Below are 17,099 nucleotides of genomic sequence, written 5' to 3' on the forward strand. Positions count from 1 at the left end.
GAGTTATATAAGTTTTCTAGGGCTGCCATAACAAACTACCTCAGACCCCGTAGCTTAAACAACAGAAATGTATTCCCTCACAGTTGGGGAGACTAGAAATCTAAGATCAAGGTGGTGCAGGGAGGGCTGTTTTTTTTTTTTTTTTTCTGAGCCCCTCTCCCCTTGGCTTGTAGATAGCTCTTCTCCCTGTGTCTCCACATGGCCTTCCCTTTGTGCCTGTCTGTATCTTGATTCAGTCTTCTTACAGCCTCATATAGCATCAGGGCCTGTGCTAATTACCTCATTTAACTCGTTTTCCTCTTAAAGGCTCTGTCCCCTAATATATTTGGAGATACTTCAATATGTGAACTTTTAACGGACACAATTCAGCCCTTAATGGGATAAAAGGCTTATTTTAAAAGTTACAAAAGCCTGATTTTTTAATGCACAAAGTTGAACTATAATTTACTTGCATTATTAATTTTTTTATTTGATTAGGGTAGTGATTTGAATTTAGTTTTTAAAAATTTGCTTAATGACAAGACTATGATAAATGCCTTTATATATATTTATAGATAGAGTGATTAAATCTATATCAACATGGAAATTAGGGCAGAAAAATATACCCTACAGGTTTATTTTCTACTTACATAACCTAAACCACAAATTCATGTTTGCCAGCTGAGGCCTTAGATAAGGGACTTTGGGAATTTTGAGCTCTCTCAAAACACATTGAGTGTGTTTAGATTACTTAAATGAAACCAAAACTGAAGGGTTGGGAACATTCATTATGGCATTGAATATATCTATATGAGTTTGAAGCAGTCAAAATTGAGAAACCATTGAACTACTCTTTCTTCTAGAATCTTGACTATCACTTTAGATAATATGTAACAGAAATCATAGTACTGATTGCTTTTGGGAAATCTACATCATGATAGAAATATAAGGAATTGGATACAAAGGCTTAGTTTTAATCTTCCTCATTGACAAATGTAGCTGATTGACTTTAGCCTTTTGAAGATTTTTGAACCAGGAAAAGGAAACATGACCTTTGCCTCGTAAAGCCTGGTGAGCTTCAAGTGCTAATTGGTAGTTCCTGATGGCGTATACTCTGGGGGACAGGTTGGCCCTGTGAGCCAACTGGGCCAGGGCCATCCGCCTTAGCACATGGAGCTCAGTAAACAGCAGGAGAGCAAAACCAGCAGGTGAGTGGACTGGGGGTCAGCCAGCCAATCCCGTGGCTGCCTGTTCATCCTATCTGGCTGCCAAAGTGGGCGTCCAGTTAGTAAGAATGGTTCTAGAGGAGCTGGGGTTGTAGCTCAGTAGTAGAATGCTTGCCTAGCATGTGTGAGGCACTGGGTTCAAATCTTAGCACCACATATAAATAAGTGAACAAAATAAAGGCCCATTAATGTCTTAAAAACATATTAACAACAACAAGAAAAGAATAGTTCTAGAAGTTAGGCCTGGCTCTGGGTCATCCTTAGCTTAAAAGTGAAACACACACACACATACACATACACACACATACAAACGGTCTCTGGACCACATATTTGACCTCTCTAGAATGACGTGACTTTAGTCTCAAGGTGATTACTCACATTTTGTCCTGTTTCCTGGGAGATTTTATTTTATCCTTTTTTTAAAAAAATATTCTTTTATCATTTTTGTTTTTTAGTTGTCAATGGACCTTTATTTTATTTATTTATATGTGGTGCTGAGAATCAAACCCAGGACCTCCCATGTGATAGGCAAACACTCTACCACTGAGTCACAACCCCAGCCCTTTTTTTTTCTCCTGAACATCCTGCTGTTATGTCAATTAAAAAAAAAATCACTACCGTAATTTTAATTTCTAAGATATTTTCCTTGTTTCTCAGGGGTCAGTATTTTATAGAATCTTGTTTTGTGGCTGAAAATTCTCTTAAATATTTCTTTGAAGATAATAATTATGATTTGGGGAAATTTTCTTTTGCTTTCCACATTCTTGAGTTGTGTTCTTGACTTTTCTAGTTGGATTTGTCTGTGTTTATTTTAGGCTTCCTCTGCCATGATCCATAGTATACCTACCATTTGTATAAGAGATGTGTGCATGTAGAAGAGTGCCTGGAATTTAACAAGTACTCAATGAATTGTTTTGTCATTTTAAAGGCTTTCCACATGCCTGGATATTTATAGATCACTTTGAAGTACCTTAAAAAATAAATGTAAATACTGAGACTTTACAGGAAAAAAATGATGAAAACATAAACCACATTAGTGTTCTGAGAAATATAAGAAATTTTTCAGTTCAAAATATATAAACCTTCATCTGTTTTGATCAGTTGTGAAAGCCTGAATAATACATTAGAAATAATGGAGAAATTGCTTAAGTTTGTAAACCATTGACATTTGACATGTATCATTTTAAGTTGGAGAAAATTCAGGTTTGCCCGAGCAGTTCTCACTTGCATCCTGATGTACTTAGTAGCTCAGGAATTACTAATAATTTGTGACCTATTTTATGTGTGGGACCCCCAATAATTTGAGCAAATATGTGGTTGTGTGCTCTGCTGTGAATGTCATCCAGTGTTGTGGGGAGATTTGAGGTCTTCCACCTAGTTCACATGCCTCAGTAGAGAAATAAGGACATGAAAGTTCACTATATGGTTACCTAAGATCAAACAATAGTAGTAGCTTAGTGGGAGAAGCCTGGTTATGCAGTTCTAGCTTTGTTTCATCTCAGTTTGATTCTGCCAAGAGGACAAGGATCAAACAAAATGAGATTTTAAGGTCTTTTCTAAGAATAAGAATTCCACATTAATGATTCCCTGTGACTCTCACGACAGTAGATAGAATTTTTGAGCCAAATATTCACAACTCATTCACTCATTTGACAATATATATTGTTGGAACTAGCTGTACTATTGTATTTCTTAAATGTTATTTTTTTTTTTTTTGATACCAGGGATTGAACCCAATGGCATTTAGCCACATTCCTAACTCTTTTTATTATTATTATTATTATTATTATTATTATTATTAATTTTGAGACAGGGTCTCCCTTGGTTGCTTGTAGTCTCACTTTGTTGCTGAGGCTGGCTTTGAACCTGTGATGCTCGTGCCTCAGCCTCCAAAGCCACTGAGATTACAGGGGTGCACCACTGCACCTGGCTCAAATGTCACTTAAAAATTTTAAATGAATTCAAACTTTAAAAGCCAAAATTCCAAAACAAAATTATCAATTTATTGCTAATGGAAAATACACCCAGGGTATAAAATAAGTTATTTTTGCAATCACCTAGAAGGTATTACTGTATTTTCTAGATAAGAGCAAGAACTATACCTAAATCAATATCATTTTTATCGTATAAACTCAAATGAACCATATTCATTTTATCCACTATTTGTAGTATCTTTCTACATAGATAGAAGCCTATAGACACACTTGCCAATGACTTGTCATACAGTTGCCTTAAAGTTGATACAAACATGCTCAGCATCAGAAGGAAGCCTCTCATTTATCACCAAAGTGTTCCATTTATATCAGATATATATAGAAGCTACATTGTTGGAATAGCAGAGAAGCCTTTATAATATTGTAGTCCAAATGTATGGAAGGCTATTGATTTTAAAATGTTATCATAGAAAATTTGAAACATACAAAAGCAAAATAATTTAATGAATACCATCTGCCTACACTGAACTTGACAATTATCAACTTGCAGCCAGTCTTGGGTGGATGTCCTTTTCTATTTCTTTCATATTGAGTTATCTTTAAATGAATCCAGGGAATCTTTTAATTTCACCCCAAAATACTTCAGTATCTTTCTCTAAAAGTAGGACTTGCTTTGTAAACATATCCATAATATTGTTATCATATCTAAAATGATATTGATAATTGCTACTTAAAATCATGCTGTCAGTATTTGTCTTTGATTGTTTCACAAATGTCTTTTCCCCTTGGCTTCTTTAAATTAGGATCCAAATAATTTCATACATTGTGTTTGGTTGCTGTCTCTCTTAAGAGTCTTTTAATGTTCTCTTTTCTTTAATCTTATAATTTATGTGCAGAAAAGACCACATTGTTCATTTGTTGAAAGACCAGGTTGTTTGTTTTTTTTTTCTAAAAATATTCCCAACTCTGGACTTTTCTGGTTACATTCCCATGGTTTCATTTAATGTATTCTTCTACTCCTTAGTTCCTATAAACTGGTATTTGGAAACAGAGATTGGATGCAATGCAAGTCTTATTTTTCTGACATGAAAATATCTCCATGGGTGGTATTGTATGTTTACTATTGCATCCTGTCATGTGACACACAATGTCTGTTCCTCTCTTTAAGATGTTAAGATTGATCCCTGGGTTCAGATGTTGCCAGCCTGATCTTTTATAAAGTTTCCCATCAGCTTCTGTCTTAATAGTTTCAGCAGCCATTGATGATTATTGCCTGGGTCTCCTATAGACATTATATATTGGGTTATGAGCTTATAAATTTGGAAAACTTAACCTATTTCCACTTTTCACCCCTAATTTATTCTAGCATCTCAATTATTTACTTTTTTTCCTCTCTCAGTCTATAATGGACTTATAGTTCTCTATGACCTGGTCTCTAAAGGGTGTTACATGGAACATAATACTATAAGATACACTATCGAGAAAAGGCTTCTTGAGTGGGGGGGGTATGCCTCATAGTGTCTGTTTTCTTCCTTTGAGGAATTATAATATTCATGAATGTACTCAAGTTCTGAGCAGTTTGTCAAATAAGAATCTTGACTTACCTGGAGTTTCACCATCTTATATGATCACTGTTTTCTTTTATTATGAATACTTATTGATATCCTGCTTAGAAAAACACTTTGAAATGCGCCTCAAGGATGAGGTGAAAAATGTTCCCCTCAGGCTTGCTGATTTTGAGGTCATGACTTAACAATGGCACCTTCTTGAGAGAAAGATAAATGTGAGAGCCATCAAAGTTCAGGTGGCAGATTCATGCATTTCACTGTTTTTTGTTAATATAATTTTGTCTTCATTGTATTGATTACTTCAATTTCTTTGTTTATTTTCATCTTTACTTATAAAACCAATATAGAATATTCCAAATATGTTGATTATGAAGGAAATAAAGTCAAACTGTCACAATCACAACTTAAAAAAATTATAACACAATTTGCTTTCTTGACAAATTCGTATATGCACACACACACACACACACGCGTGCTCCAAAGCGCATTTCAATGATTTTATTTCAGGTGTAATATTGGTACCCAAGGAATAGAAAGGGAAATCATAAAACTAATTTAGATTTTTTTTTGCTTCAGATATCAATTCCAGATTGGTTTTCATGCTAGAGGCTCACATCCTGTTTGTGGCTGTTTATGGAAAATTGAATTGAGCAAAATTAGGGACAGAGACCAATTTTCCTTTGCTCTGAAGATACCTCAAGTTCTCTACAGTAAAAGTTGTCCACTAGATGGAAAATATTGTTCATTAATGCTCCTCAGAAAAAACAGTGATTGCCAGTAATGCCATCAGGAAATGATTTTTCAGTGTTTCAGAGTGTAAGCATGAATCAATCACTAAATAGGGAATACAATTATTTTGCAGAGTTGGAACATTAATGATAAAATCATAGATATTTCAGATACAGTTATTCTAGGAAAGTGTGAATTTTTATTTTAGGAATGTGCACGAGGAATATAGTCATGAGAAGTACAAGTTAGAGCACTTGATTAAAATAAACAAGGGCAGAGCCAAGACTAGGAAGGAATGAGGTTCTGTTCTGTGACCCCGTTGAAAAGGATGGAATGGGATGGATGAGACGTGAGGGGCTTGAGTGTTGTGTTATAAGTGATTTTGATAGTAGACTAAACATGCTTTGGTGCTGGACTTCTGGGCTCTTGGCCATTGGGTACACAGTTGAGCTAAATTCATACTTTGGTAGTTGTTGTTTATGATGAAAATTACACAGTGATTTTGAGTTGAAATAAAATTTTCATTTAAAAATGAAAATGATCATGATTTTAAATGTGTTTTTATTCAGAAGAAGGCCAAGACTACATTAATTCAATATTTTTACATTATAGACAACACTTTCCTGCTTGTCACAAATTTATTCTTTATGAAAGTTGCTATGAGGTTTAACAAGAGGAGAGATCAAGTGTAGATTATGAGTGTGGATGTTATTTTCAACTCATTAGTTAGCCTTCCGAATTCTATCCTTTGAGGATTGTGTGTGGGCTTGCCTCAAATATGTTGGGAAAACCAAAGATAGAGGGGTGGAAAAATGTCTGACTGCCACCATAAAAACATTATTTTAAGTACAGCTTCAGGTAATGAATTTGATTGCACTTCCTCAGTAAAAAAAAGGAAGGAAAACACATTTTTTTTAACTTCTAGTATGTTACTTGATAAATCAATCTGCCAAAACACACATGTAAAAATTCACATGCTATGTAACAAGTTTGAGAGGCTTTTGTGATGATTTCAGTTCAATCCTTCATGAGCTGATGTTCAGAGGGGATGTGAATTGCCCAGGGTTTTTTCATTTCACCTTGTGGTTTAGGAGATTTCATTTGCTTCATAGTTTAGGGTCTACTTTATTCATTCTAAATATGACACACAGTTGTATTTCACACATGGAGTCTTAGACTGATCTTTAAAAACAGCCAATTATTGAGTTGGCTCAAAATAATAATAATGATGAGCTGATGGGAGGGTGACTGATTCTCTTCCCTGTTAGTTAGAATTTCCAATACTAAGTGAGCAAAGTCTGAAGATGATAAATACAAATGTCAACAAACAGGTTTCCACTAGGGGATAAAGATCAGGAGACTCAGGGAATTGCCCCTGATTATCATTCCTCCATGTATGCATGTCCCTCAGCAGTTTGGGTATTTTTTTGCCCCATGTATCCCCAAGAGAAAGCAGCCATGCCAACTAGAATGTAAATAACTGTAATACTCATTCTGTTTCATTTCCATAGATTTGGTTAGGATCAAATTAGTTCTGTTATGTCAAAAGAGACAGTGTTGGTTCTTTGCAGTCTGAAGTTTTTTCATTATAATAGTATTTGATTTTTAGTGGACCAAAATTATGATTGTATTAATACTTCTATGTTAATTAAAAATAAACCATTCAATTTTTATCTCTTATTAACAGGCATTTTGATCATAAATGGAATTGGATGATTAATTTTATACCCCAAGAATCCTGCTTTTGGGATCAGCAATGTTTAATTTTCACAAATGTTTCTTTCAGCTTGGGGTTCTATGTGATGAAAGTATTCTCTAGGGTAAAAGGTGTGGAAAAAGGTGGCTGGCCCTGAGAAGCCCACTATTGCTGTGCTGGAGTTCTTTCAGGGTTAAAAGGGAGTAATAAAGCCAGAAATCATGGAACGATTTCCAATTTCAAAGACAGACTGTCTGACCTTGCCTGCATAGTTCAGGTAGAAACCAAGAAGGGACACAGAGAAGGAAATTGAGTTTCTATCCAGGTGACGCACAACCACAACATCATCCAGCAATATATCTGAAATTACAACATGGGCCATTTTACCGTCAGGCTCAACAAGCTCTTGTTAGAAATGTTTTCTACTATACTTTTGTTCTAATTTGAAAGCATTTTGATTAAATCTCTGCATTGTCTCTGTCTCTCTCTCTCTCTCTCTCTCTCTCTCTCACACGCACACACACAGACACACACACATACACACACACAAACACACACACACACGATTTCCCCACCTCACCATTCCTACTTGTTCCTCTATCTTCCTAAACTCAAGCCTACAATTTAATTTAAGGTAATTCATCCTATTATGCATTTGGTTCCCTGGCTTGTTCTTTGGACAAGTCTCTTGTAGCCATTAAAGGGATTTCCTAGGTTCTCAGGCCCATCAGTGTTCAGGACCTTTTGCTACATGTTTCACCTCCAGAAGAAGTAAACTTACACGGATTAAGGGCTTCCAGTGTGCCTGGCATTGTCACAACTCTCAGCAGTCACCTCCCAGATCCTTGTTCAACAGATGAATAAGGATCTCAATGTAATATTTCTTGCCCTGGCCAGATTCTTTTTTGAAAAGAAGGCTGTGACTACAACAGCTTTGGTGTCTGCTCACTCGGCTACATAGAAGTTTTAAGAGTTTTTTTTTTCTTCCTTTGAAGTTGTGTGATATTTACATGAACAGTTGAACTGGGGCTTTTTGTATTTAGAAGTGGCTTCATTCAATGGCTGGAGAAAAAAAAAATGGAGCGTATGAATGTGTGTCATGGCCACCAACAGACATACTCTGTCTCCCAATGGGTAAAAATGATGGGGAACATTCTAGATTGATATGCTCTGATAGTGAAATCTGTTGGGGATATTTGTGTTTGCCTGATTAAATGGACAAGGTTCCCAGTTCTGTAATAACTGTTGTCAGTTTTGAAAGGCTCACGATGTCTTTGCTTTTGTATTTTTTTCTCTTTTGGTAAGTGACGGTTCAAAATGTAGAACACTTTTGGGAGGGCAAGCATTAAACATCCAGATTCTCTTACCTCAGAAAAAAAGCACAAGTCATTTCTGGCACACTGAGAAATGGGAACCCTGAGACTCTGGAGCTGCTTAAGCAAGGTGTCTTCACAGGTCATGGTCCTTTGAATGGAGAGCTAAATAACTTCCTAGCTGTGTGATGTCCTGTTTAGAGTTTAGCCTGAGAACAGCTTCTGCAGTCAGAGAGGGTTCTGGATAAATGGTGGCAGTTAGAAACATCCTCTGTAGTTGTTTTTTTTCTGTTGTTATTGAGTTATTGGCATTCGAGGTAAGGTATCAGGGGCAAGAGAATCAAGTCATCTCATTGTAGGTAGATTTTTTTCTTTGTACCCCATGGGCATGTAAAAGGTCAGGATCTGAGTCAGGGCCAGGGCTGGCCTAAGCCTTTGAACATGCTGTGGAGGGCAGCCTCCCTCCCTCCTTTCCTTTCCTTCAGAGGCACAGTTCAGCTTTTGCCGCAGTCTGGCTGGGCACAAATAACCAAGCTGCCACAAAGCCTTGTAGGTTCAAACAACAACTACTTTATTTCAACTCTCACCGGCACTGCACGTGCACTTTTCTGCCAACGCCACACACGCGGTCTTCTCCCAGGACACACCACACACCAACCGGAAATCCCGCCTCCAGAAAACCCTCCTTTGGCACTTCCCCAACCAATGGGAACTCTCCCCGGGAATCCCCAGGAGAACTCCAAAGTAGCGGGCGCCAGAGGCAGCAAGAGCCGCCCCATTGCCTGGTAGTAAAGGTCAAATATACAATACAATCAATCCAGCATCACAGCAATTATATATAGCTTAACTCAAATCATCATCTCAATGGTTCGCTGGCGTCACCTTTCAAACATTCCCTCTGCCAAATGCCAGGCATCATTCTGACTGGCCATGGCTCTCAACATCTCCCCCCTTCTGTTTAATTAAACAACAAGCAATGTGGCTTAGGGACCCTGCCTGTTAGGTTGTCCAATACTATATATGGTTCTTACCCATCATCGGATGAGCTGACCTCAAGGTGTCAGCCTCCTGTCTTAGGTTGGTACCATTACAATTGGATCTTACCCGTCACTGACTACCAATCCAGCATACAGCCATACTTGTGGATAGGCCTATGCACCAGTGGGGGGGTGAGGTTCTTTGCCTCACCTCTGTTGGCCCCCAAATTTGGCCTTTGCACCATTGGGGGGGGGTGAGGTTCTTTGCCTCACCTCTGCTGGCCCCCAAATTTGACCTTGGTGCCAGTGGGGGGGTGAGGTTCTTTGCCTCACCTCTGTTGGCCCCCAAATTTTAGACCATCACTAGCAGAAGGGAGGAGGATACAGAAATGCCAAGACACCAAGCCAATTGATGGCTCCTTTGGAAGAATTGTACCACCGGTGACACCATCAGCAAAGATACGCCAGCACTAGCACAATTCGCTGCACCAACAGATAGTTCACAATGTATACAAGTGATACATAGACCAGGCAAGTACTGCAAGCAGTTCAAAGCAGAGAAATCTAGGCAGGCCCCAGAATAGCTGACTACGTTTTTCTGAGAAGATCCCCCAAAGACCTTGTGGTAAAAGAAATTTCTGAGAATCATGAGGCTGCTGTGGTTTTTCTTTTGTGTTCCAGAAGGTTTTTGCACTTGTGTCTCTCTTGCTACCCAGTGACTCCAACATGTTTCCCAGAGAATACACGGTGTAACCTTGACTCATTTGTTTGAAAGAGGACTCATATTTGCAATTTTTCTTCCACACTTTTAGTTCTACTCTTTTGGTGATCAGCAATTCCAGCAGTGTCTGTACATCAGAGTTGATAAAAGAGAGGCCTCCAGTCTCTACCTGCCAATGTCTGGGGTATACCCAGAGTGTGGAATCTGATGGATTGTGGAGACTGATGGATGGTTCTTGCTTGGATTTTCCATGTAACAAAGTAGAGAAATATAAGAGCTTATCGGTTGCCCACCATGAGGAGAGGAATGAAATTGAATAACTTATGCAGTCTAGGCCTGAGATGGCTGTGAGCAGGGATGCCCAGTATGAGTGACCTGCAAGAGAGCTCTGTGGAGCAATATCCAGTGAGATTCTATTCAAGGAAGACTTGTCTTCATGTTCTTCTGATAAGGATGAGGCCAGAGGAAGAGTATGTTTGGTCAGAGGAGGTAGAGAAGCTAATGGAGGTGGGATGGTAGAAGGATCTTTCAAATGTTGACTAGGTGGGTCTTGAACTCCAGCAGGTTTGTACATGAACACCTTACCTGGGGTATCTTCATGTAACAGATGAGGAGCACTGTCCTTGTCCCAGAGCTTCCCTAGGAGACTACAGGAGACAAGAGGCACAAGCTAGAACCAGGAGCAGGAAGGACCAAGAGGCTGGGCAGGGATGAACACCTGTGGCGTGTGGACCCTCCATTGCCCCACATGCTGGCTTCATCAAGTTCTTGCTGTTCCTCCCACCAGCGCTTTGGTCACATTCTACTCCAATCTGGAGTATTCTTACTAAGTCATCCTTGAGCCTCAGGGATTAAATTACAGATCCTGATGGGAAGAACACTAGAAAACTGGAAAGTTACTCACCTTTGCAGAAGTAAAATCAGATTCTGTATCTCCTTCAGATTCTTCAGATGATTGCCTGAAGCTAGAAATGGAAAATGAATTGTGGTAGAGAAGAGAGGATCCCAGATTTTTATAGGAAATTAAATGAAATGTCCCCTTGGGGGACGTCATGAGAGATGAGACTGGAGGCTAAGCCTCAGTGTCCAAGTCCAAATGGCCAGTGAGAGTAATATGAAGACTCTGGGAGGAGCCAAATTTTGTCTTTTAGAGGATGTTTTTACCTCTACCAACCTCCATGATCCTCACAACCACCTTATAGTTGAGAAAGGATTGGTTACCTCAAAGAGAAATTGGCCTTAACAAAATGAAACAGCTTGACCACAGGTGGTCCTAAAGTCCCACCTCCATATCTAGGCACTATTGCTCCAGTGACACCCACTCCACCCTACTGAACATCACCCGCCCCTGGCCCACCACTCCTTCTGAGCACAGAACCTGAGAAGTATCTCTGGTATGATGATTTCCTTTCCAGCATCTTCCCTCTCAGTTCTCTGCAACCAACATCCTAAGGGACACTGCTCTTGACTCTTGCAGAAATGGGATAACAAGCCACCTCTGGGGTAAAAGGGCAGGGCCTTACCTTTCAGAGTTCCACTATTATTCCTGCTCTTAAAGAGCACCTTCTTCACCTTCACATGCTGACAGACAATATAGAAAAAGAGGCTGCGGCCCAGTTTTCCCTAGATTCTCCTAGATCTGTTGTAGACATTCCATGTTTCTGAACAACATAACTTCTACAGTTAGCTAGTGGAAACCCTTTTATTCAAGAACATTTTTAAGTGGCAATAATTATTTTTTTTTTCATTTTTTTCTCATTGGAAAGCACAAAAGGGGATTTTCTAAATAAACTACACCATGAATGTCCTAAGTCACTGATCCTCTGCTTAAGAATGTACTCATTTACACAACCTCTTCTCAGCTTCCAGGCAAGTTTCTGCTTCCTAAGGCCAGAGATTACCTGAGAGCCTGTGATGGAGGCCCTCAGGCCCACTTCAGCCCAATACAGAGAAAAGCTTTGTTCCAGAGACACTTACCAGGAGAAGGTGACAGAGCAGTGCTCAGGGCTTGTACTTCTCCAGAAGTTCCCAGCACTATCAGGAATCCAGACCTCTCTATGTGGTCTGAGACTTTCAGATCAGAGAAATCTTAGTGTGCACACTCTCCCTGCCCTGCCCTGCCTACCCCAAAATTATCCTTTATTCTGTCCTGGGATTTCTCTTTTGTGAAGTGTGTCTAAGTATTTTGGAAAAGTGGAAAGAAATGTAGACAATAGAGAATTGTTTGGTTTTTTATTTATTTATTTATTTTTTGTTGTTGTTGTTGCTGAGTGTGACCTGAGGGTTTCTTACCTTCCTGAGATTTTCTTTTTTCCTTGGTGGTGGGAAGGATGGATTATCCTGGAGGCAGGGCAATAAAAGGAGAATGAGCTCCAGTCCACATGCAAAGGCAAGGATCATATCCATTGCCCAGGTGGTGAAGCTGGGGTTCAGCCATGCGGCATTAACACTATTTAGAGGAAAGAGAGGATTCTCCATCATCTAAATTGCACTGTGTCACTTGGACAAATGAGTCCTGAAAATTCTCTTCAGCAATGAGGAGTAGGGCCCAGGCCTATGTCACAGAGCTGTGCCCTCTCATCACAAAGGAATCCTGTCATTTGGGGAAGGACAAGAAGAGGAGTCAGCACCACACCTCTGTCCCACCCTCCAGCCAGCATGTCCTCCACCCTCCTGCACCTTCTAGATCTTTCCTTCCATCTCCACTTGCTCACCCTGTCAGAGAAGACCTTAGTCTATTCAGTATTCTTTCCCCTGGAACCCAGACATCACCTGCTTCCTTATAGATCTCTGAGCTCCATCACTTTCATAGTGTTTGAAAATACTTATTATCTCTGGAATTATTATTTCTCTGGGATTATTACTTTCAGGAACTTTTCTCTTAAAAATTCAGCACTTCCATACAATATGTCCTTGCCTAAATCAAATCAGCATAAAACTGAAATTTTCCTAATGCTTATTTACTTATGCTAATTTTAGATAAACTTTCCAAATTTATTTTACTATCTTCATCTAGAGGGTTTAGATAAAAAACAAATTGATACATTATTATTACAACCTTACAAAACTAAGTATAAAAATTGAAATAAACCCTCAAGAAACATTTTTGTATGTTTCTAATATTTTTGTTTGTAAAATCAGTGTAAGTTAAATTTTGGGAACATGTCTACATACACAGTGTGAGGATGGCCTTAGCCTAAGCAACTCCATTTTAAAACTCTATGTTAAAATAAAACTGGAGTCCCTACCAGACAAGTTTACAGAGCCCTCTAATACTGTCATCAGGAATGGTATTCTAAAATAAGTCAATTTCTACAACCCTGATAAAACTCAGAGTGAAGTCACCATCATTTGCCTTTGCCCTGATAAAAGTCACAGGTGAGAGATCAGGACAGAAACCAACAGACCCAATGTCCTGACCCCAGAATGAAAGACATCACTAAGAAACCCAGTCATATGTGATAGGGACTGAAAGGGCAAGCAGAAACCCCAAAATTTATTATAAATGATGTAGCAAATGAAGAGACATTCAACCAACCCACACTGATGTCCCCATGCTGGAGAGCCCGATGAGGACACGTGGACTGACATCCAAACTCTTCTCATTATCTACCTGATCTTCTGCATCGTCCTCACCATTCTCCAACTCTACAGCCACATCTTGACCCTGATGACAACAGCGATTTCTCCTTAAAACCATCTCCTCAACCATTCATCAGCTTCATGCCATGATGAAGCCTCCATGGATTCCTGACCTGATCACTGGGGTCTGAGTGAGTGTGCATCTGCTGGATTTAAGGCCCAAGATCTAGAGTGAATGTCTGTAATAAGAGGAAATGTCTATAATAAGTTTGTCATGATTAAGTATATTTGCAGTGCTTAGAATTGACTTGGAATTCTTTGTTTTGAATTGATTATGTCTATTGCAGTGCCCAGGTTTTTTTTTAAAAATGTTATTTTCTTGATTAAGAACCTATAGAAGGGCAAGAGTTGTGGCTCAGTGGTAGAGGGCTTGCCCAGCACTTGAGAAGCACTTGATTCAATCCTCAGCACACATAAAAATTAAATAAAATAAAGGTTTTGTGTCCAACTGCAACTAAAATCAAATATTGAAAGAAAAAAGAACCTACAGAGTGAACTTGTATTGAGTGATTTGAGTGAATAAAGCATTGAAAATGGCATGAGTTCAAGTTCATTCTTTATTTCTTCTCTCAACTGCATATGTTTGCCCCTTGTGTCTCTCTCTCTCTCTCTCTCTCTCTCTCTCTCTCTCTCTCTCTCACACACACACACACACACACACACACACACAGAGAGAGAGAGAGAGAGAGAGAGAGAGAGAGAGAGAGATAAACAACAAAATATACCCCCACCCCCCACACACCCTTTTACAAAGGGGGAAGCGTTGAAATAAAATGACTGTTTTATATCAAATTCAGTAAATTTACAGCCCATATTTCTACAAGTATTTTTCCTCCCCCTTCTCTTTTTCTGAGGAGTAACTTATGTATAGAAGTAAAAGCTCTGGTATGCTCAGGGCTCAGGCTTTGGAAATAATCCCTCTGAGCAGTTGGTGCCATTAATAAACTGTTGTTCACATATCTCAGTGTCCTGACCCACATTTCTCACTAAGATAATGCAAACATGTTAAAATTCTTTCTATCAAATTGTTAGATGAAGGAATCAACAGTACTTTATATGTACTTTCTGAGAATAACTTGAAAGAGCAGTTCGGTTACAGCACATGCAGGGATCTTCAATTGAGGATCTACTTTAATTATCAATATGCACCTTGAGATTTGTTCCTAGGTGAACTATTAAGAGCCAAGTGTTCATTTCAGACCATGTGGGCAAGTTCTGTCTTTAAGCACATGTGCCATTTGTACTGCTGTTCATTTTAAATGGGAAATGGCAATTGTAGTGCATTTCCACTGGAAGTTTCACAATTAGTTTTCAACTGGGCTTTAGAGAATTCACTTTCATTACAGTACAATTTCCACATTTCTCCTATGTGCACATTGGTGTGTGTGCTCACTAAGTACAGTATTATCTCTATTAAAAACCCCTGATAAAAGTACCATAAATTGGAAGTGTCTGCATTTCCATAGCTGAATTAAACTGAATTTTCAGAGGAGTTTCCCAGAACAGACTCCGACTCAAACACCCAATTCAGATATTTTCCACTATCATACGAGATGTAGCACCCATCAAGGTTGAATATTAGCTTTCTGAAAGCAACTTAAAAGAGCAAGTGCGAAACAGTATGTACAGGTAGCTTCTGCATGCAGGATGAAACTTAATTTCATTTTATAGATCAATTGACTTCTATTAAAAATGTACCTAATTGCTTAGCTTCAAAAAGTTTAAAATCAATACCTTATTTTCTGTATGCAATTACAAAGTAAAGGTTTTTTTTACAAATTAAATAACTAAAAATGTGATAAAAATATTAAAATTGTATACAAAGCAATTATAAAAATGTTTAATCTCTCTTCCAAAAAAGAGGCAGTCTTTCCAGTGTATTATACAATTTTAGTAACATACACCATTTTTTAGAATGGATAGCTAAATTATATTATTCTGTTAGCATACAAAAGTCTTAAAACTAATAAAGTTTATTTTTATATACTGTAATTAAGTGTATGAATGCCATCTGACTATAATACAGTCAACTATCTTTAACTGAATTCTCACTCTTATTTAAAAATTTGCAGAGTTTGAAAGGGATACATGCTATTATAGTGCTGTTGTCCCAGTCAATGAGTATTTGCTCACAAATGAAGTGATCTGTTTTCTTTAGGCAGGGTTAAAATTACTAACAGCTTTCTCCATGACATGAAAAATCAACTGGAAGAGTTAACCATCTCTAAAAATGAAGGCTTAAAAAATAATGGTATATTTTGTGTTAAATTTTAACCCCTCTGTGGGACTACCAAAAAGTGAAACTTTAAAGATATATATTTTTTAATTTCCCTGATGATTATGGTTTCTATTTTCCATGGCTTTTGAGAAGCTAAAAAACAGTTTGTCTTTCCTCACCAGCATGCTTTTCCATTTGGCAAATATTTATCTCCCTCCAACCTATATCTATTAGAAAAGCCATGTTGGCTTCTCTTAAGAACTCCCTTTGTTTTAAAGGAATATGTCATGACTTCGACTGTTCTGGTTAGTTAACTTTAGCTCTCTCTTTGGATGGATGATTGTTACTTCAAATATCAGCATAATAAATAGCAGAAACAAATGAAATCTAGCTTAAAAGCAGATATAGGGATTAAAGCAAGAATAAGATACATGGATTTCAAATCAGGATCCTGAATAAATATATCCTCTTTAAATCTGCAGCATAGGAGTAGATTAAGATCCCACTTGTGAGAGTCCCTACAGGCTGAGAGCCGATATTCTTAGAACTATTACACCACAAGAATCTAGGTTGAGTGGTCACAACGCCCCCCCCCACCAGGTGCCTGGCAGGAACCCACACCTCCTTGCAAAGAAAATGCGTTAAAATTCTCCAAGTGTTCATTATCCTTCCCAATGCACCCTTACAATGTGTGTTTCTTTCTGTCATTGTCTTCCTTTTTACTCTTGAGATGGACCTTGCACAAATGATCCAGGACTGGCCTCTTCTATCTCTTGTAGAGGATCCTCAGCCTCTGAGACACCTCATTATCAAACTGGTACCCACAAAGGAAATCAATGCCTCACCTCTGAGGAAGGTAGAGTCAGAACATCAGTTACCACTTGGTGTGACAGCATGATGTGGTACTACCGCTTGGGCTAGGAGCTATTGATGGGCACTATTGAGTTCCATCCTTTCTAGGGTTCTGCACTTGGAGGCAGCTCTCAAATTTGTGCAAAGCCACCCTCCACCAGTCTCAGGGCCTGCCAGCTTTGGGAGGCCATCCTACCAATGGAGCTATTGCAGGAATGAGACAGAGAGCCCTGAAGGAAGACTC

The sequence above is a fragment of the Marmota flaviventris genome, chromosome 16 (genome assembly GCF_047511675.1).
Source record: "Marmota flaviventris isolate mMarFla1 chromosome 16, mMarFla1.hap1, whole genome shotgun sequence".
Classification (NCBI taxonomy): Eukaryota; Metazoa; Chordata; class Mammalia; order Rodentia; family Sciuridae; genus Marmota; species Marmota flaviventris.